The sequence below is a fragment of the Hirundo rustica genome, chromosome 4, assembly GCF_015227805.2.
Source record: "Hirundo rustica isolate bHirRus1 chromosome 4, bHirRus1.pri.v3, whole genome shotgun sequence".
NCBI lineage: Eukaryota > Metazoa > Chordata > Aves > Passeriformes > Hirundinidae > Hirundo > Hirundo rustica.
The window spans coordinates 28,649,054-28,671,348 of record NC_053453.1 but is presented as its reverse complement, the minus strand read 5'-3'; the positions used below and the strand labels follow the sequence as shown (position 1 = coordinate 28,671,348).

Below are 22,295 nucleotides of genomic sequence, written 5' to 3'. Positions count from 1 at the left end.
ACTAATTCAGATGCTTCAGGTACTTATCAGGGTTAGATGTTTATATGCACTTAGCCATTTTCAAGCTCTTTTATAAAGGCAGATGGCTTTGTGTGCCATACTCTAAATGTTCTCAGTGGTTCTATATACAGCAAAAAAATGTCAGCCTGGTTACACTCCTGAACCACCACTACACTCAGCCTTACTGTTTTGGCTCTGAGAATGTACTTAAGCATTCATAGTGATCTCCTTCCTTTCCCCAATCCAGACAGTTTATAGTCTTGCTACTCTCACTCTCTATTTTCCGCTATGGAAAAGCCACTTAATCCTTGAAACTTCTTTACTGACAATCCTATATTAAGACCTGCTAACTGGTTTGTTATTCATCAAAGTCTGGTCTGTTTTGTTACACAGTTCAATTCATGTTTGTATTACTTGGTTTCACGTGGCAGTTAAGTCAAACGCTTTTCAAAGTCTTTTACACTCACACCATCACCTTACCAAACCTGTAATTTTACCAGATATTAAAATATTAAAATCAGGTTTTTGTCAATCATTTGTTTCACAAGCCCTACTCTCCATAAAACTCTGAGCAGAATCAATTTTACTCAAGGCCTTTAATTCCCTATCAGCTGAGTCCCCAATCAGCTTTTTCCATATGTTCACAGTGATTTATATCAGGCTATATTTACCCTGCTCAATCTGCTTGTCTATTCTGAATCTGGGCAGAACACCAGCTTTCTTCCAGTCTTAAGGAGCATATTAAAAATGAAAACCTATGAACCAGATGTCTTCCCCACTGGCTCCTCTGGAGCTCACAGGTAGACCATCACACCTAGACTTGCTGAATGACATAAAGTTATGTATCTTCAACACATATTATTCAATATCTGCAAATGGTTACTATGACTAAAGAAGTTTTCCATCCTAATATGATGCGTCATAATTTTTCTTCCAATTCATCGTGTTACTTGAAATACTGTAACAACATCAGAAAACAGTGCTGACCCTGTATCTAAGACTATTAAAAAACCCTAAATATTTGTTTGCTTGTGTCCACCATGGCAATGACCAACACATCTGCCATGAGAACAGAAGCTCTTTCAACACAAGTACCAGTACTGACAGTACAACTGCACAGCCCCAGCACAACGAGATCCCATTGCTTCCAGAATAACTTCAGTATTAACTGCTGAACCAGCAACAGAGAACCGCTTCAATTATCCACCCATTCTTCCATTGCCACTGAACTGCACTTGTACCAGGTCACTGGACACCAACACAGCTGAAGCATCCTTGCACAAGGCTGACTCCTCTGGCCCTGCCCGGACTGAGCAGGGTTTGCGTTGTTCTTCCCTGAAACCTAAAATTTCATAGCTGCTAACTAGATCTCCTTGGTAAATCACTATGAACACTGGGTACAGCCAAAAAAGCAGAGATAGGGGTCCTTAAAAATTCCAGTTTTATTTCAATTGTCTGCTCAAGAAATACAATCTATGTGCATCAAAAAATGCAGGGAAAAAAAAGAAAACAAATTAATTAACAATTAAGTACAGAGGTCAAATATCTAATTAAGGGCTGCAGGTAAGCCTGTAAGCTCAGTCATGTGTCACAGACTTGAATCCTTAAAGCACCACTTAGGGCTGATTTTTTAAAACACTGGAGCAAGGCTAATCTGTCATTTTACAGTTGTCTCACATATTCCCTGAAGGTCTATATCGGATTTGGCCCTTTTGAGGATTTAAACAGAGCAGCACTTACTTTTTAGATCCTGCTCAGCCTAAATTATAAACTTCTTTGGCTGAGGTGACTATAGACATGGCCAAGCAAAGCTGTGGATAGCCCTCAAATAGGTAGGTAAGCCTGGCAAGTTTAGAAGCCTCCAGAGTCAAATCAGCATCTGAACAGCACATTTGTACTGTGAATTTAAACAGATGTCTCAGTCTTGCTTGGGTCCTTTCCGGTGTCCTAAATTCTTGATTGGATTCAGATTCTTTTACCTTTTTAATCCCCTCACAGAAAAATGATGGAATGGATCACAAAGCTAATGGTTTAGTGACATATATTTCAGTAGTCATTTAGAGTCATGACAGCCTGAACAAATACACTTCATCTCTGATGCATGTATACATACTCAACTGTCTTTCAAAGACTTGCTTGAGATGTTTGAACAGAGTGTAACCTTGCAAACCTGATGAAGACCATGAGTTTACAAAGGAGGGAGTGAAAACATAACTTGCATTGGTTTAGAGAGAACTAGTTTGACTTGAACAAATCACTAAATATGGGGATCAAGGAGAGGAAAGAATTCTGCTCGATCATTAAAATTCTCAGTAAGTTAGAAAGAATTCAGAGTAAATGAGACAAAATAAACTAAGAAAACACATTTTTACAGCTTATCAATGGTAAAACCAGGTATCTAGATGATGGTATCATTAGGATAGTTCTTCACACTTTGATACTGTTAGAGCATGCAAATGATCTCACCTCTCATTAAGTACAAATAATTCAGCACAAACTTCAACAAGGCAAACATTTTCATGTAGACCATCTCTTTCCCTCTGAAAGGTTTTGCTATAGAATAAAACAGTGCTTATGAGAAAAAATATCAGTGTATCATCAGCCTGCTTTGACAGACATACCATCGTGTGCAAACAGAGCCAGAGGAAAACTGCAAAGTGGGCAGAAGGAAAATACACATTTACTGACCCTGACCCTGGGAATGAAGACTCCCAGTTCAGTTCCTTGTAAATATGCAAAGAAGATGCTCAGTTGAAATACTCCCCAAAATACTGATTCCTTTACCTGGGAGATGTGATGAAATTGATTTTTTTTCTATTTTCCTAACTTTTTTCTATCCATCAGAATTCAGAGCAGGGGTTTCAGAGAGGTACCTAAGGAGAAGGTAATACACTCTGTATTACACTGGTTAATTATCTTCTTTGCATCCCTACAACTAACCCCCAAAGCACTGACTGTCCAGAAGTATTCCTGCAATCCTGGAGATACTGTTGAGAAAACCATACTGTGCAAAAGAGCAGAATCTGATTCAGAGACAGGGCAACTCCTCCCTCGGGGAAGTAGAGCAGAAACCACTAATATTAGCATGAAATGCTGGAATAGTTATGCTAAAGAGGGGGATCACTCAGAATAAGGACATTGCCAGAAACTGAGGACTAAGGCATTCTGTCAGATATAAAACCTTAACAAGTACATGAACAAAGGAGGGTAAACAGCACAAAGGGAACAAGCTGTACAAACTCCAGCTAGCTGCCCTGGGTACATTATTTTGGTGATGGGGGTTGGGGACTAGCCACCTATGTGCAACACCTATTCAACAGGTAAAAGTTAGCCCGTTTACTCATTTAATTTTAAATAATTCTGTTAAAGTATTTACAATTAAATCTTTTACCTGCCCACCATTAAAAACTGAAATGAACAGATAACTCTGATACAAACACTTCAACATTACAGAAATATTCTTGCCTTTCTCTCTGAAAGTGAGTGTTGATAATCTTCACCATGATTATAGCTGTGCAAATCAAGTCTGTTCCTGCTTTATACAGCACTAATTCGTGCTGCCACTGCTCCCAGCAGAATTATGTGAGACCTAAGTAAATGAACCAACTTATAATGTGTTTGCAGATATCACCAGTGCCATGGTATATTTCATAACCAGGTCGCTATGCTCGGGAATGCTCCTGAGGATCATATGTGCAGGGGTGAATAGTGTCCTAACAATGGTCAGAAAGAGCTTGTCTATTTCAAGATTTTCTGAAAGTGATTTCTGAATTGATTTTTACCACATCTTTATATGAACATCTCTAATTTCCCCTCATTCTCAAATAATGCATAACAACTCACAAAGTTCTTATTAACTTCATCACTATCAGAAAGCCTACCTGTTGCAGCTTGACACCTTAATTGTATAGATAAAATAAAGCAGGGAAGGTTAGCATTCAAGTTTGGGTTTTTTTCTCTGCTGCCTTTGTTTTGGTTTGTTTGTTTTTTTGTTTTCCTTGAAACTCTGCTCAGCCCTAATGAGGTCACATCTGGAGCGCTCTGTGCAGTTCTGGGCTCCACAGGACAAGAAAGAAATGGAGCTCCTGGAGCAGGTCCCACAGTGGGTGACAAAGATGATTAAGAGGCTGTTCAGCCTCGAGAAGGTACAACAGAAAGGGGACCTCATCAACATCTGGAACTGGAAGTTCATGGAGAATATCATCTTGAGTGCCATCATGTGTCACATACAGGACAACCAGGGGTTCAGGACCAGCCAACAGGGATCTTAGAAAGGCAGGTCCTGCTTGAACAACCTGAGCTCCTTGTATGACAAGGTGACCCACTTAATGGTTGAAAGAAAGGCTGTTAATGTTGTCTACTAGACTTCAGTAAAGCCTTTGACACTGTTTCCCACAGCAATATCCTGGAGAAACTGGCTTCCTATTACTTGGATGGGCATACTCTTTTTGCTGACTAAAAGCCTGGCTGGGTGGCTGGGCTCAGAGAGCGGTGGTGAATGGCAGCGAGCTGGCAGCCGGTCACCAGCGGTGTTCCCCAGGGCTCACTATTGGGGCTCATCCTGTTCAGTATCTTTACCAGTGATCTGGACAAAGGGATCAAGTACACCCTCTGTGAGTTTGCAGGCAACTCTCAAGTTGGCTGGGAGCACTGATATGCTGGGAGGAAGGAGGGAAGGCCCTGGACAGGCTGGATTGATGGGCTGAGTCCAATTGCATGAGATTCAACAAGGCCAAGTGCCAGGTCCTGCCCTTGGGTCACAACAACCCTAGGCACTGCTACAGGCTGGGGGAAGAGTGGCTGGAAAGTGGCCCGGTGGAAAAGTATCTGGGAGCTCTGGCCAGCAGCCATCTGAACACGAGCCAGTGTGTGCCCAGGTGGCCAAGAAGGCCAACGGCACCTGGCCTGTACCAGCAATAGTGTAGTCAGCAGCGCCAGGGCAGGGATTGTCCCCCTGTGCTTGGCACTGGTGAGGCGGCATCTCGAGTGCTGTGTGGGCCCCTCTGGGGGGCCCTTCTGGGCCCCTCACTACAAGCAAGACTTTGAGGCGCTGGAGCAAGTCCAGAGAAGCAAAACTGGTGAAGAGTCCGGAGCACAGATCTGATGACGAGCAGCTGAGGGAGCTGGGGCTGTTTAGCCTGGAGAAAAGCAGGGTGAAGTGGGACCTTAAGACAGGAGTTTGTAACAAGGTAGAGGTTGGCCTCTTCTCCCAAGTAACACGAGATAGGACAAGAGGAAATTGCCTCAAGTTGTGCCAGGGGAGGTTTAGATTGGTTATGAGAAAAAAAAAAATCTTCATTGAAAGAGCTGTCAAGCACTGGAACAGATTGCCCAGAGAAGTGGCTTAGTCACCATACCTGGAGGTATTTAAAAGACGTGTACAGTTGGCACTTTGGGACATAGTTTAGTGGCGGACTTGACAATGCTGAGTTAATGGCTGGATGTGATGATCTTAGAGGTCTTTTCCAACCTAACCCATTCTGTGATACTATCATTCTGTAAAAATGAACATTTTCAGTTCAGAGCAGAGTAAGTACCTTGGATCAAAACTCTGGAAGCATAGATGACATTCTGGATAAACCAGCATTGCACCTGTTATTACTTCCCCCCGGAGTCTACTGTTATCCAGAATTTTTTCCATTTATTACTATATTTTTTCTTCTTGTTGAAAAGAAACTGTTTGATTTTAGCCATTTACTGACACTATTAAACCACATCATCCAAATGGAAATGTTATCTTATTTTAGTGGGAAGACTTCAAGTAACAGATATAATTTACTAAAATTCATAATTTTAAGATTTATCCTTCATTTTGCCAGTGTTATTCAATCAAATCTGTGACTGGCTTCATCGGGCTTAATTAAATCTTGGTTTGATTAAGATGTGCTCTATCTCTACTGCAGCTGATTCTGTTAACTTTTTGTTCTCCAGCCATTTTCTTGTCTCTTCATTAGCAAATTCCAAGAAAAGAGAATTTATTAAAAAATATATAAATAAATGCCTATTTTTATGGATTTCACAATTATGTAAATGTGAAAAATTCCTCTGCTATTATAATGTTAAAGGATTAATATGGCTTTTAAATGAATGTATTTTTTAGTTTAATGTATCAAAAATAAAACCTGGTGGCTTAATTCTCACAATAAATCTTACACTTCTAATACAGTTTTAAAACATCATTAAAAAACTGAAACCTAAATGGGACGTGCTAAGCTACATTTCCATGCTGTTGCTCTTCCATTTGAAATATGTTTTATATGTTAAGAATATTTTCAATTTCACATTTAAAAGAATCAGAGAAGGCATTAAACACCACTGAAATAACATAATTTCAGGTGCAATTTAAGCAAGCAGAATAGAACAAAGCAAGTAACTAGAGCCTGAGTATGCCTTTTAATAAAATCATTAATTTAAACCTTAAGGGTGAAAAAAACCTCATTTATTCATCAAGAAGTTAATCCAGTTTGTTCCCTAACTAGGAACACTTTTTTGCATTTTTTTTGTATGTCTACGCTATTCATTAATGAAACAAACAAAAAAAATTACCCAGGACTTCACATCTATTATGTAAGTAAACATTTTGATGTAAAAATTTACATTGTTTACAGAATCATTTGAATTTCACATGCATATTACCACTGAGGAGATAAAAGAAATTTCTTTCATATTGCTGTGTTCACTAGTAATTCCTTTGATTGACTTTTTAAAACTAATTTATCCTTTACATCAAAATCTCAGATGCAAACAGCACACATTACAAGAACAGCATTTTTTCTGTGTAAATTAAGCTCACCACAGTCCTGCACAGTCACACCAATGGATAAGGAAAAGCTTTTTTCCGTCAGAATTACCTTCTCTCTCATTATATGAATATTATTCTAAGCATATACAATATCCTCCCATAAAATAATACTAAATATTGACTTAAATAAAGATTCTTCAAGGTGAAGGAAAAAGAATATTGCAAGAGGAAAACACAGTACAAAAATCCCAAAATAACAACAAAAAATATTCCTGAAATTCTGTCATTAGTACTGCAAAAGCACTTCACTACACAACTTGTAAACCAGACTGTACATTGGTACTAGCAGACTGATAAGCATATTATTTTATCCACACTAGAGAATGACTACATTTAATCATTCAAAGATAAAAAGAGCTTATTTACATGTATACATATATAATATTTGTATTACACAGTGAGGCTTCCAGAGAAGTATCTGCCTGTTATGACAACATCTCTAGGCAGAGAAATGAGGTAGCACTGAAAAGAACTGAATTCCTATTTCATGAAAAGGCACTGGTTTATAATTACATATCCATCTTCTTTCCAAACTACCATTTTTTCCTAAACAAGGTTATTTGCTCAATTTCTAGACATACACAAAAAATAAAAACCAAATTTCTCTCAAATTACACTAAGAAGCACTAAAGCAATTTCACTACTACACTAAAAGTAATTTCTCACACCACAACTATTAAAAATTATTTAATTCAATTTTGCCAGCTCTATTTTTTTTTCCTGTTGTAACATCTAATGCACCTTTTCCATGCAAATTCAGTATCAAATATGAACATTTCAGACAGAAAAACTTAAGGAACTATAACAGTGAAGGCAAAACGTTTAAAAAGTCAAAATAAATCATTCCTCATTAGCTTTGATTACTTCAAACACTTGGCTATGTTTTATAGTTTTTATAAATTACCTTACTCTTTGAGGCAACTTTCAGTCAATCCAGTCATAGTTAGAATAACTGTGTATCAAGGCAGCTCGTCAGTTAGACCTTTCTCCTTCACACATCTTGAAATATCGATACTTCGAAGAAAATACAAAGGACTGTTCACTCGACTCTCAAGCAACACCTGCAGGTGACACAGCCATATTAGCATAACACTGTTTCGGATTTCAGCACATAAAGAATGAAAAATTGCTATAAATCAACATTAAAGGCCAGAATTCTTTTCTAAGACATGCTAATTTGAATTGAGAGAGATGATGTTGTCCCAGGATTTTTAATTTTGCATTAAATTGCCTTACTACTTATACACCAGAGAAACTGTAATATAACTAAAACCAGAAAGTACTCTTGAATTTTTAATATATAATTAAATTTTGTTGGTTTTTCAATTTATCCAGAGATATAGTACCACTTAAAACTGTGCTTTGTTGTATTCATTTTAATCAAGTGTTATTTTAATTAGGTTTGTAAGGACATGTAGAAACTACTGCACCATAGGGAAGAAAGAAATTTTTGATCTTCTGTTCTTACATTTCTGAATCCAGCCTGGTTTGCACTCTCACCTTTAACCTCCCTTCAGGCATTATTCCCTAGGGTTCCACAGCTTCAATTCCCAATTCAGATTTGCTCAAAAGAATAACTTATCTCAAAGCAGTGCTTCTGGAAATCAAGACATATGGAAATTGGGATGTCTTACCAAATTTTCTATATGGTCTATGGGAAGAAGGTGAAACCTAAGATAAGGCTCCTGGGAAATGCTTCACAGACCACATGGACATAGCAGAAACAAAAAGGCAACTCTACCCACCAGGTAGGTTCCTGATGTTTATGAAAGTACCCCTGTGTGAGCACTACAGAACTGGAAGGCCTCCTTCCAAAAAGGAGCAAAAAAATAAAGACAAGACCTTCCTTAGACAAGCATTTGTGAATGTACTGCATCCCTCCCTCATCCTGATTTCTCCTAAGTCCCATTCCTTCTAGAAGACAGAAGGGGACTGCCTTTCCTTCCTTCACAAAACCTGTAAGCTAGCCAGCACCACCAGACTGACAGAAAAGCTGTTCTCCATACTGCTGAGTGCAGCCATCTACGGTGAGAGAAAGGGTGATGGGAAATAAAGCCCATCATGGGAAGAAACCAGAAGAGGGTTTGAGACATGGCTTTTCTTACTGTCAGAACAATCAAATACTAAATCAATAATACCCTTACAGAGAAGTCAGTTACAATAGCTTAGACTGGCTAGGAAACCCAGGCACAAAATTAGGGCAGCCCCTCTCCTACTCCTCCTTCTTTCCTTACAGGAACTTGACTCAAGCTGTTTCACTGCAATGATTTGGTAAGTAGTTCACCAGTTTCTAGCCTAAACAACAAGGTAAATTCATAACTACATTCTACAATTCAGTTAGGTTCAAATTTTCTGGGCAACATTTAACTTGAAATTAAAAGCTTCACTTCCTATGAAAGTCAAATTTAAGGCAGCACATCAATGTTCATCTCTAAATGCATGAAAACAATGTTTCTCATTCAGTACATACAAAACATTCTAAGGATGGGTGTGTGGGGAATGTGTTGAGGTTTTCTACATTTGTTGGTTTGATTGGGGTTTTGCACCGAGTTTTATAAAGAATTGGATCAAATATATGAAAGGGGTTCTATCAAGCTGGTTGCCTCTGCAGCAGTCACTAGAGTCACAACGAGCAAAGAAACCATTGCAGGAATCCTCTTCCTGGAGGAAAAAGCAGAAAACAGGCATCAACACATTCAGGGGTTTTCAGCAGGACATATGAATACTTTTCCTATAAACTTGAATAGCAGAAAAAGGAAAAAAAATCTGTGTCTCCTTTAAGATTCATATCTTAAAGTGTTTTGGTTTTCTCACATTTGAAATGCCAGCGGAACACAAAGGCAACCAGGCTTTTTGTATCACTTATCATTGTTTTAAAAATGTGTACAAGTTTTCACAGGGATCTCTGCATTCATACTCATGTTTCATTTTTAACTTCGTAACTCATTATGTAACAGGAGCTGGTTTCTTTAAAAAGAAGTTGCCTGGAAGCTCTGTCAGTGAAATCATGGAGAAGGCAAAGATGAAATAACATATTTTCTCACTCTTCTTTAATCTTGATAGTGAGTTCCCAGCATAAGGCTGGGTCCAACAGAATAAATGTATTTTCACATATAATGCTTGCTGCTGGGTAATTGCCAGGTAAGATAATAAATTTCTGCTTAATTAAACCACATTCCATTTTTTCCCACAACAGCTGATAATCTTGGCTATTTTCAATGCTGCAAGATGTATTCACATCAGTATATGCTGGGAAAAGTATGATAAACCTTTTGTTTAATGTCAAAAACCAGTATTTCCAGATGTAAAATCAAGATTGGCGTGACCAAGACTGTCTGAACTTCACATACAAGCTTTCTCACATATTTAATCAGAGAAAGTCTACCTAAGCCATCACGCTGGTTTGGCAGAGATCTTGAATGTCATGGGGAAAACAGAAAGAGGAAGGAAAAACTCAAATATTTAAAATGGACAGAACTGTAGTTAAACTATTGTTTTAACAAAATTAACCACTTTAATGTATTTGAGTCAAGACACCTGCACCAAAAAAAGCCCCCAGTAAAATCTGAGTTCAGAAAACAAATCCAATTAAACCAAATGGGTTGATAAATAAACTCATCTATACAACTGGGTTTGCTACTATAGAAGCATTAAGGGCCAGGTTAGAAAAGTAGTTTCCCCCTTATTTGCCAGCAATCATTGTAATCTCTTGATCATTGAAGTACTTTATTAGAAGGTACTTTTTAGTATTTAAATCTTCCATATACCCTAAACAACTGCAGGGATGAAAAAAGGGAGGTTCACAGAGACTAGAACAACAACTTTTCTTCTTTGGGTTGCTGGGTGGAGTCACAGAATTATGAAGGGAAATTATTTCCAGGAATTAAAATAGAACATTTGTGTGTGTGTGAAGGGGTGGAATTACGGCCACCCGTTCACTGGCTATACTCCTTTCTTTTTGCAAGATCAAACCTTAGCATTCTCTCCAACATTCCCTTTTACTTAAATGAAAACGGGTGGATTTTCCCACTAGACTTGCTCTGATCTAAAGAGAAGTAGCTGTCAAGAAGATATGGAGAGGTCCTGAGCTCTTCTGTTCCTCATTGCAAGCCCCTGCCCTCTCCCCTCACATTTAAGAATTGTAGCATCCCCAGCGAGCTACATCAGTTCACTGATAAAGGGAAAACAAACCTCTGCAAGAAAAGATCAGGTTTTGACAGGACAGAGATTTCTCAAAGGAACTACTTCTTTTGGAAGACAGCCCGAAATGAAACAATTAAAGCAACATGTGAAACTGTATCCCTAGCCTAAGTCTTGATGGATCTGAGCGAGGTGAACGTAATACTGAAGTATTCCTATCACTCTACGCTGACTCCCTACTGAAGCATTGGCAAGGAATACTCTGCAAAGCCAAGGACAATTCCTTCTGAAGCAAACATCTGAAAATAGGTATGTAAAATTAATTTTAAAAAATCCAATAAAGATCCTAGTGTCTCTTACTTAATCCATTAGACTCAATAAACAGTGAGTCAGCAACATCCACTGATTTTCAAATCACTACCAAGCACATAAAAGTTAAAACATGTTCCTCAAAGACAGCCTCCCAAATAGGCTTTCTTTTCACCTACTTTGCTACGGCAAGTACTCCTCAGAATTGCAGATTTACTGCTTTTCCCAAGGAATTCCATCACAGTCTTCAAATTTTGTTTACGCTTGGCTTTTTCACTCAGACTAATCAGCCATCCAGTATTTTGAACAGCTGATTATTCTGAATGACTTTCATTCAGACATTCTTTTCCATGACCTTCAGCAAGGACACAGTCTATGTGTCTGCGATTCACAGCCATACTTTCTTTTTGAACTACTTTCTACTATAGCATCCCATTTCCTTCCAGATTTTAAAACTTTCAGGTTTAAATACATTCAACTGCTGGATGCCATAAACAATCTACAGTACTCCTAACATTAAAAATCCTGCACTAAAATTTCTACCTCATGGAAAACTGACTTCAGATGTAACAATCTATCTAAAAAGAATACTAACTTGGACTGAGTTCTACTTCATTTATATCACTTCACAGCATAGAATTGTACTATCCTCAGCAGAATTTCTTCTAACACACACAGGGAAGAAGAGAACAGACTTGGTTCTCTTGCCCTCACATACTTCCTGTGACATGTTTGTATCACAAGAGCAGAGTAGGCTGTAAAATCCATACTGATTTTTCTCTCACCATATCTCAGACACATAAGATGACAGACACATTCATAAATTTCACTGAACATTTTTATTAAAGAATATTGACATTTTATTTTTCCCATCTTTATGATTCAAAGCACGTCCTTGTATTTCTTTCTAATGAGTTGCACTATTACTCCTAGTGTAAGCTGTTAGATATGTGAATTTTTACTTCTGAAGAGAAGCAATATATTCTTCAAACTCCATACGTCATGTAAAAAGGAATGTCAAACCTTTACTGGACTTCCCTGACTGAGTTTTATATCCACTAACCTTTTTAATCATACTTGAATAAATTAGTGTATTTGGTTTATCAGGAATAAAATAATTCAAGAAAGCATAGGCAACTACCATACACCAATGTATGCAGTTTCCTGCAAAATAATTCAAACATAGTATCATCCTTCACATATATTTAACAGGATGTATTTTATAAATAGCACAAATTTTGTATCTGAAAACTTCTATTTCTAAAGATAGGAAAATTATGACTAAGACACTCTTGATCATATCTGAGAAGCTGTGTCAGTCTGGTTAAGTTCCCACTGGCTGGAAAGGAGGAAACATAACCCTCATTTTTACAAAAGGATACAAAGGAAAACCCAGGGAGCCACAGGCCCGTCAGTCTCACCTCAGTGCTTAGTGAGATCAAGAGCAGAATCTCCAGGAAAGAGGTGAGGAGGTGATTGCTGACAGTCAACATTGTTTCACTAAGAGCAAACTGTGCCTGACAGAGGATGACAGCATCAATGGATAAGGGAAAAACAACTAACATAATCTCCCTGGATTTGTGTGAAGCATTTGATACTGTACTGCATGACATCCTCATCCCTAAACTGGAGATAAATGGATCTGATGGATGGACCACTCGGTGAGTAAGGAATTGGCTGGATGGTCACATTCGGAGAGTTGTGGTCAATGACTCGATATCCAAATGGAGACCAGTGGCAAGTCGTGTTCTGGAGGGGTCAGTGTGGGGGGACCGGCACTGTGTCACATCTCTGTCAGTGACACGCACACCAGCATCAAGTGTACCTCAGCAGGTTTGCTGATGACACCAAGCTATGTGGTGTGATCAGCACGCTGGAGGGAAGGGATGAAACCAGAGGGACCCTCAGGACTGAGGGGTGGGTCTGTGCAGACCTCATGAAGTTCAACAAGGCCAAGTGCAAGGTTCTGGGTCAGGGCAATTCCAAGCACAAGAACAGGCTAGGCAGAGAATGGGCTGAAAGCAGCCCTGAAGAGAAGCTCTTGAGCGTGTTGAGAAGCTCAAAATGACCTGGTAATGGGCACTTGGGGCCCAGAAAGCCAAACATGTGCTGGGCTGCATGAAAGCAGTGTGGGCAGCAGGTTGAAGGAAGTGATTTTCTCCCATTACTCTGCCCTCATGAGACCCCACCTGGATCCCAAACACAAGAAAGATGTGTACCTGATAGAACAAGTCCAGTGGAAGGTCACAAAGATGATCAGAGGACTGGAGCACCTCTCCTATGAAGACAGGCTGAGAGAATTGGAGTTGTTCAACCTGAAGAAGAGGCTCTGGGGAGACTTAAAGGCCCCTAAAGGGGCCTAAAAGAAAGCTGGAGAGGGACTCTATAAGGGCAAGTAGTGACAGGACAAGGGGGAGTGACTTTAAACTGATAGAGGGTAGTTTTGTCTTGGATATTAGGAAACTGTTCTTTACTGTGAGGATGGTGGAGCACTGGGAACAGGTGCCCAGAGAAAGTGTGGATGTCCCATCCCTTAAGTGTTCAGGGAGAGGCTGGTTGGGGCTCTGAGCAATCTGGTCTAATGTAAAATGTTCCTGCCCATGGTCCTTTCCAACCCAAACAATTCTATTTTTCTATAAAAATTATGGTGTACATAAGTGATAAAGTTACTATATTGAAGTTACTATACAGACAAACATATTAATAATATATTTAAGATATTTATGGAAAAGGGTGCAAACAAAGATTATTGACAGAAAATTTGTTAGGTTGATATAATATTCTGGAATGTGACAAAGAGGGAGAATTAACCCAACATTCTCCATTAGAACTCATTGAGCTAGTATCAGAATTTTAAATTTATTTTTTTCAAATAATCAGCTAAACTGTGCACCATGTTAAAGAAAAGCTCATAGAAGAATACAAATTTGTAAAAGGTTCTGACTACTAATTTCATTTCAACTGTTGTTATCCTTTTAGGAAGAAAAAAAAAAGAAAAAAGGAACTTGTAAAACACTGCCAATACAGTAAAAGAAGAGAAATACTGCTTTTGACATGAATGCTGGCCAAGAGGCATCCCACTGTTATTCCAAAAAGTAGATTTAAAAAACACATTTAATTCTTCTATGAGGGTCTAATGTGAAATTCTTTCAAAAATTAATCCAGTGCTATTTTTGTGCTCAAAGCTTCATGGTCTTTTCAGGCAGCACCCTGGTGGAGCAGCTCACCGCCTCCACTTTGCCCAGGCCACTGACACTTTTCAGGCTCTGTTTAAGCCTCTCTCTTGCAGTGTTGTCAGTGAGAGCACACATGCTAGCTGTCATCTTTTCAGATCTGTAGGAATCCTTTATTTCTTTGGAGGCTTCTCTGTGGAGAAATGTTTCTGAGTGGAAAAGCATTTAGCTCTGTCAAGACAAAGCACAGTAGCTAAGTCAGTCTATCAGCATCAGGAAGCTTTATCTCAGAACAATAATTAACCATTTATTTTGTTCTCTAAAGGTGGACAGGTACTTTAAACATGAAAGAAGTACCACATGTCTTAGTAACAATAATAGAAGGATGTCAATGGGCACAAGAACTTCTGCAGGAAGTTTTCTACTAAGCTAATTGTACATTTAAAGGCACTGTGCAGAGAAATTAAAAATTAATTTACACATGATCTTACTGACTACAGAATGCAATGAAAAGCATGTTAATCTTTCTTGATGAAAGAAAGCACACTTTTTGTACAGAGGTACTGGCAGTGACAGTGAGTAGGGCCTTTCCTTTTGCCATTTGACAGAGTGCACTGCAGTAGGCAGACACAAAAGAGACTTTCTACTGCTCCCAGAGAGTCTGGCCATCCTTTCTTCTACACTATCTTGATTTCCTTTAAAGGAATTACAAAACAAAAGCATTCTGTGAGTAATTCAAAGATTCAATTTTTTATTTTTTTTTTTAATTTTGCCAGGCAGAATTCAATTTCTTCTGTCATCTTGCCACTAGATTAGGCCAGTAATTTCCTTACAAAACTCTAGTATAAATTTTAACACGAGAAGAATATATCTTTCAAAACAATTTTTTCCATTTTAATTCATGGCTGCTTTGGTGGCATTTCAAAAACTAATAAATACACAGACAGATGACTAGATGACAGATTTCAAAGAACTGTTTTTGCTTTCTGTGGCTAAACATTTGACAGTTTTCTTGCAGAAATGTGTTTCCGGAATAACACTTCATAGAAATTCAACAAAAAGAATTTATACTCAAAAGCTGTAAAAGCCAAAACCACATGAACTGTAATTATTTTAGAAACTAAGTGGCCATCAACTTTTGTATATTCCAGTCTTTACTGTTTTGTTCTAGTACTGTACACTGTCATTATCTATTCTTTCAGCAGTATTAAAAGGCTTTACAAACTGCTGATACTCCGTTATTTACTCTCTGGTGGAGCCAGAGAGCTTTATAATATTATCGGACCACATCACATAGCAAAAGACACTTAGCTTCTGCAAAAGAGGGCTCCTGATGCCAGACAGATTACATTATTGAGCTGTTACAGTACTCAGATCTGCTAATTTTTAAAAGGCCCACGAGAGTTCATGAATCCCAAAACAAAACCAAAAGCCTCTGTGGAATAAACATGAGATTATGTTTTCCTCAGCATGCATTGTTTAACAATGTTTCTGCTTTGGATTCTACAAATCCCATACAGATTAACCATTTAATAAAAGGCTGAAAATGTAGATGCCCCACAGATGCTTTTCGAATGTAATAGTTTTTCTATTTCACAAAAGACAATGGTTGCAGGAAAGGGCACAACTGGACAATTTTCATATCACAAATATTATACTTCACCTTTTGCAAGAGGGAATACAATCCCTGGTGTTTAATTAGAAGTCTGAAATCATCTACTATTTTGTAATATTCTAACACTGATCCCAAGTGAATGCAAAGTGATACTGTAAGCACTTTTCCCCTCTGATCATAGTGCCTACACCGCAACATTATAGGGTCAGTGAGATTTTACCTCAGTTCTGTTGAAAGCTGAGGTCCTTCTTCCTGCCTCTGCCTAACAAGTTTGGGGCCAGAACTTTTAGTTTTCTATCCTCAGATGTAATAGGAAAAGCAAAAGGTGTGCAAAGCACCAAAAGAAATTAATTTACTGCTCAGCAATGCTCAGCCATCTCCAGGAGAGCAGGTTCCTGGGGAAAACAAACACCAGGGCTCCAAATATCCCCCCTTCCTCCTCCTTCCCCCCAGAGCGTACACTGAGCATGATGTCACATGGTCTGAAATCTCCCTTTGGTCAGTTGGGGTCACCTGTTCTGCCTGTGTCTTTTCCCAAGCCCCATATGCAGTTCCAACTTCCTGGAAGTACAAGAAGCAGAAAAGGCCTTGGGTGTGTGTAAGCCCTGCTCAACAGTAAAAACATTTCTATATTATCATCACTGCTTTCAGCACAAATCCAAAAGGCAGCCCCGTACTGTCTCTGCAAAGAAAATGAACTCTATCCAAGCCAAAATCAGAACACAATGTGTCACAGAAAGTTCTCTATATCCTGTTATGGCCACTCTCCTTTCAAATTAATTATGCTGAAAAAAGCATAGTCATTTTTGTATGGATCTTCCTACTTGTGTAGACTAGTACAGATGAAAAGAACTTCACAAAATCAACTAGAGAAGTAAATTAAATATTCTGACCCTAATTCCATCAGTTCTCATATACCACTAGGAATGCAACCTCACCACAGACACCCAAAGATAATGAATTATATCTTAATGTACTGTCAATAGGAATTCTGCTGCTAAGTTCAATTAGACAAAAATGCATCCAAAACAAATAAGGTTATCACCTGGATGAGTACAAGTAACAAAGAAGCTACATCACCTGGTACAAAATGGGTTCCTCCTGGAGGCAAAATGGAAGGTGTGCGGAACCAATGTGATTTAAATTCAGGAGTGGAGTACAGGTCAAGCCTCCCTGAGATCTGTGAGAATAAAGCAAGGTGCTAGAGTGCCTGAGAGCAAAGGTGCTGTGCCAATCATATCTCATGGGCTTCACAGAGCAGCCACTGACAGACACATGTCACAGGAAGCCATTGTACCAAACAGACAAGGATGGAAACTGCACACAGAACAGAGATAAGTGCTGACACCTGTCAAGGTACAATGCACACACAGCATATTGCCCTATAGTCTGATTGGGTCCTAAGCCTGTGTAGTTTGTAACTTTTCTCTCACAGGCTCACTTCTTGTATAATACCTCTTCTTGAAGCTCTCCTGAAGGCAAGACCTACAGCAAAGCCCTCTACTGAACAGGTATAGGAGAAGAGCTGAACCTTTACAAGATCAGATGTGCTACTGCAGCTGCAAGAACAATCATGGGTGCAGGAACACTTGCTGCTACAACCTGCAATTCAGTGTTCATATATTTGTTTATTTGTACTTTTCCAAAGAAGAAAACCTAGTTCTTGACTGGTTAGGTCATTCAACACTGGACCCTATGGAACTCAGGGATATGTAATGACTCGATAATGAACAAGCTGAGAAGATGAAATACTGTATACAAGACACAAGATCCTACTTGAACACCTTGGACCAAACTCAGAAACAACAGACACAGGTTTTCAAGCACTGAACACCCTAAGAAGAGTAATTCACATTGCTGATTTGAGCATCTATGTCCCCTATTATACTGAACACAAAAGACACTTTTTTGTATAGTATTCAAACAGCTCTCAGTGAGGAAATATCTACCTAGGCAACAGAAACTAATGTTCTAAAATTCTTTCTCCTGAGTTTAAAGTACTATTATATCAGCAGAGAACCAGAAAAGAGAGCTGCAAACCTTTTGTGCAGTGATAAAAACATATAATGACTTTGAATATGGAAAAAGATTGCAACAACACTTTGCACATTAGTGTGGTAGAATCACAGAATCACAGAATATGCTGAGTAGGAAGAGATCCATTAGGATCGTAAAGTCCAACTCCTGGCCTTACATAGGACAGTCCCAAGAATCCCACAATTTGCCTGGAAGTGTTATTTAAATGCTCCTTGAACTCTGAGAGGCTGGTGCTGTGATCACCTTCCTAGGGAGCCAGTTCTAGTGCTCATATAGCTACACAGTACGAGGAAACGTATAGTAAGTCTTTAGCATATAATGTTTAAGCTAGCAAAAGGCCCTAATCATGAGACTCTCAGAAGTTTCTATTACTCCATAAGATGGGACTCTTTGCACTCAAGAAAACCTAGCTGCTTTTGTATGAAGTACAGCAAAGAAGAACTATAAGGAGTATATAAGAAGTACACTGCCTGTCAAACTCCAGGTATCATCTTGTGTAGGGCTGCCCTCTAACAGGGTACATCAGTTTCTGTTTTGTCGAAGCTGTTCCTGGTTTTTATGATTGCTCTGTTTCACTTGCTGAAGAGCAGATCGTGTTATACGGTGCTTGTGAGAAGAATAAACTAAGATTTCTTCTTGGACCTTTAAGTGAAACAGTTACATCAATGAAAATTACCTTGCATCAATGACAAATCCTCCTGCAACTTCATACAGGTTATCTGCATGACTTTTGGAACAGCAGTATGACGAATCAACTCTCAAATCCTCTTCATAACTTAATTCTTTGAAACCAACAAATAAGCATCAAAACACCTTGGAAAGAAAGCTTTGGTTTTTAAAAAAATAGGCATGGATCCAGTTTCTTTATAGTTTAGGCATAAGCTATTCATCACTTTTCTGCATCGATTCCAAAAAGGAGTAAAAAAAATGCTCCATCAGCGTTTCTTGACTTGTGTTAATTTTCAACTGCCTGTACAAAGGATACTTCTGTAGTTTGCAAAATGGTTTTACAAAACCTTCAGATTAAAAAGCTTACTTATAAATTAAGTTAAAAGCTGATAGCAACATTCATGTGAAAATGTTGAGAATCTCAATTGTATTTTACACCTGGTAGCGTATTGTGAGAACTGTGTAAGGAAAGAAACAAGATTCAAATGTTAATGTAAAAAATAACTCTTTTATAGTTCCCATTAAATCTCACAACAACTTTAGTATCTGCAGGCTGCATGAGTATTTTGTGCCTTTGCATCATGTTATATCAACTAATATAACTCATGAATATATCACTTTTCCACATTCCTGAACTACCTCATTGTTCTGGAAAGGATCCCAAAGGCCCCAAACCCACAAACTACAGTCTAGTCTTTCAACAGCAAACACTCCACTAGCTGAACCAATGAGACATGGAGAAGTATTGGGAAAAAAAGTTGAAGTATATGGTAAGAAACTTAATCCATTTAATTTGCATGAACGGAAGTTGTCAGTTTCTTCAGGGCTCTGCAAGCAGTCCAAGGCAACTATTACTGTGTGGATGAACGGCTGCTTTATGCTATTCAACACCATCACTCAGTATATGGTTCTACCTCATAACCTTTACAACTATTTTAAAGACATTAATGGGTGGAAGCATATCAATCATCCTTCTGGTGTCTGATGTTCTAGATGTGAAGGAGTCAACACCTTCCAAACCTTTGTGGTCTGAGAGCTGCCATTTCACGTGGTGTGGACTGGAGGAACCTGTTTGAACACACTTGAGCTGGTACTAAGACCTGACAGTTAGTGGTAGGTTATTTAATATATACCCACAGGGTTTAAATCTTCTTGCAATATTTTTCTCTTTTCTTTGGCTGGAAAACATCCACTCCTTCCAGCCAAAGATCCATTTTCCTTTGAAGTACTTCCTGGGAATTTAATTGCCCAGTAAATTGCCAACAAAACTTCCAAGGCATAGATCAGCTTTGAGAGACTCCAAGGGAACAGCCTGTAATTCATCTTTCCACAGTCAGTGAGGGGGCAGAGTTGCCCTTCACTCATAAAAATCAATATTTGACTGGATGAAATTTAATGAGCTAAATACAGCCATACACAGGAAGTAGAACCTCTCACCATTCTTTGTGGAATCTGGCATTCCACTGGAACAATACTTTGAGAACATTAGTGTCTAACTACATCGGCAATACAACTAAAATGTTTCCTGTCTGAAAATGTTTCTTAGAAATTTAAACATCTGCAGTTATTCAGCTCCCTTAAACAGTTCTTCCATTCTTGGCAGGTCTTCCAAATTGACTATGTACCATACATTTCATGTCAGCAAGGTTCAAATGACAAAACATAAGAAATACAGTAGAGAAGAACATGAAGTTAGTAAAATATTTTCCTTTTGGTAACTGAAGCAATTCTAGAGTCTCACATTCAGCGCTTCTCAAAATAAATAACTGTGCATAATTGTAAGGGGTTTCGTACTTATTCTTCTTCTGTGGGAGGGAGAGATTAGGAGAAAAAAAAACAAAGCAGGCTTAAGCTTAAAAATGAACAAAAATAGTTTTATTGACACACACTAAAAGAATGAAAAATAAGTTGAGAAAAAGAAAACCTAAATTAAAACAGAATGACACTTTAAAACACACTTCTCTCTCCTTACAAACTATTAACTTTCGTATTAAATAACATAGAAAGACACAACTTGTGATTTTCAGTCAGTTTCATTATTTAGACATAATCACTCATTACTTTAGGAGAAGAGTCTCTCTAAGATTTTTTCATGAAGACGTTTGCCACAAGACAAAATAGTCCAGTGCTCCCAATGTCACACATCTGCTGCCACCCGGAGTTTTCACAGACTGTGATGTTCTATCAGCAAAGCTTCTTAGTGTATCTGGGGTACTATTTATGAATACTTCTTCTAGTCTAAAATAATTTTTTTCTCAAAGGCTGAGACCTCCTTTTAACCCAGGACTAGGGGCTTTAAAGTTCTCAAATAAATTTTAATTACATCAGTCCTCAATTTTTATTAGAATTGGCATTCTCCCCAACAACACTAAGTTGCTACAAGGAACAGTCCATTTCTCTATATTTTACTTCAGAGAAGTCCAGTTAAAAATGTCCACTTCTTCATTCCTATTCCAATATTATTAGTTCTTTCACTTCGAATCTAACTGACTTTATTCAGTGTCTGTTCTACATACCCTCTGTTTTCTTTCTTTCTCTCAAGGAAGAGTTGTACTTTAAATGCTCTATGTTGCTAGGAAAGGGTTAAATCCACCTGGGCCTGCAAGGGCTACGCGCAAGCGCAGGGCTGCATGAGGCGGAAGAAAATACAAAGCTGTGCTGATGGAGGAAGCTGGTAAATGTCATTTTTCCACCCCTCTGTCTCATCCAGGCCGGCTCAGCTTAAAGTTGTTATGGAGATGCAGGCTTTCTTTCTCTGCTGCCAGCAGCGATTAAGCTGGGCCATGTCTTGGCCCCTTCTGCCGCGGTCCAAGCATGTGGCTTGGGCTTGCACTGCCGAACTGCAGCCGCCGCTCTTCTCTGCCAGCAGCAGGGGAAAGGGGCTCAGCCGGCCCAGGCCCTCCCTGTGCGGGCAGCGGCCCTCAGAGGCCCGGCTGAGCCCAGCCCGGCCGCCCAGAGGGGCAGCAGGGCCTGACCCGGGCCAGCCTGCAGCCTCCGATGTTACCTCATGGCTGATTCCAAAGCGAGCGAGAGACTCAACTGCAGCAGATTAAATGTCCCCTCCAAAGTCGCATCAACATTTCCCATTAGTCAAACTAGCTGCCAATATCCCGGCCAGCTTCTTGATAGGTCCCTGTCCTCCCCCCCGCAGAACCACTCTACGGTCATGGCAGGGAAAAACATTTCACATTTTTCTGTAACTAGAACACAAAATTGTGCTAACCTATGATAATAATGAAACAAAAAGAGTCAAAATTCTCATAAGATAGAAAATATGGAGGTTAAACCACAATCATCTATTTTAGAGACATTTTAAAAGAAAACACCAAATAACTTCAGCAAAAATACTGAAAGTGCTGAATTCATCTCACAATACTGTAAACTATATAACTCATGCAGTTCTGGAAATTCTGTTATCTGTTAGGAAAATGTAAACTGAGGTGACACTGAGATGCAATAATACTAGATACCTAGCACAGAATGAATAATCCATTTGGGGTTTTTTGCTTGGAAACAAGTCCTCTACAAAAAAAGAAAAAAAGTTTTATGC

General features: G+C 38.8%; 1 protein-coding gene across 37 annotated transcripts in view; it reads right to left on the bottom strand.

Moving 5' to 3' along the window:
- The window catches only part of NRCAM (neuronal cell adhesion molecule), a 147,463-nt gene that overhangs the window by 72,324 nt on the left and 52,844 nt on the right, over window positions 1-22,295 (bottom strand). For 34 of the 37 annotated variants that reach the window (XM_040061070.2, XM_040061072.2, XM_040061073.2 and 31 more), the window contains one exon: window positions 7,707-7,863. The exons of 1 other annotated variant lie outside the window; for it this stretch is intronic. The gene's annotated coding sequence lies outside the window, so the exon portion shown is untranslated. Of the gene's footprint in view, window positions 1-7,706; window positions 7,864-17,119; window positions 17,195-22,295 lie in introns of those variants that run through there. 2 more of the 37 variants (XM_040061051.1, XM_040061052.2) reach the window with 2 other exon arrangements.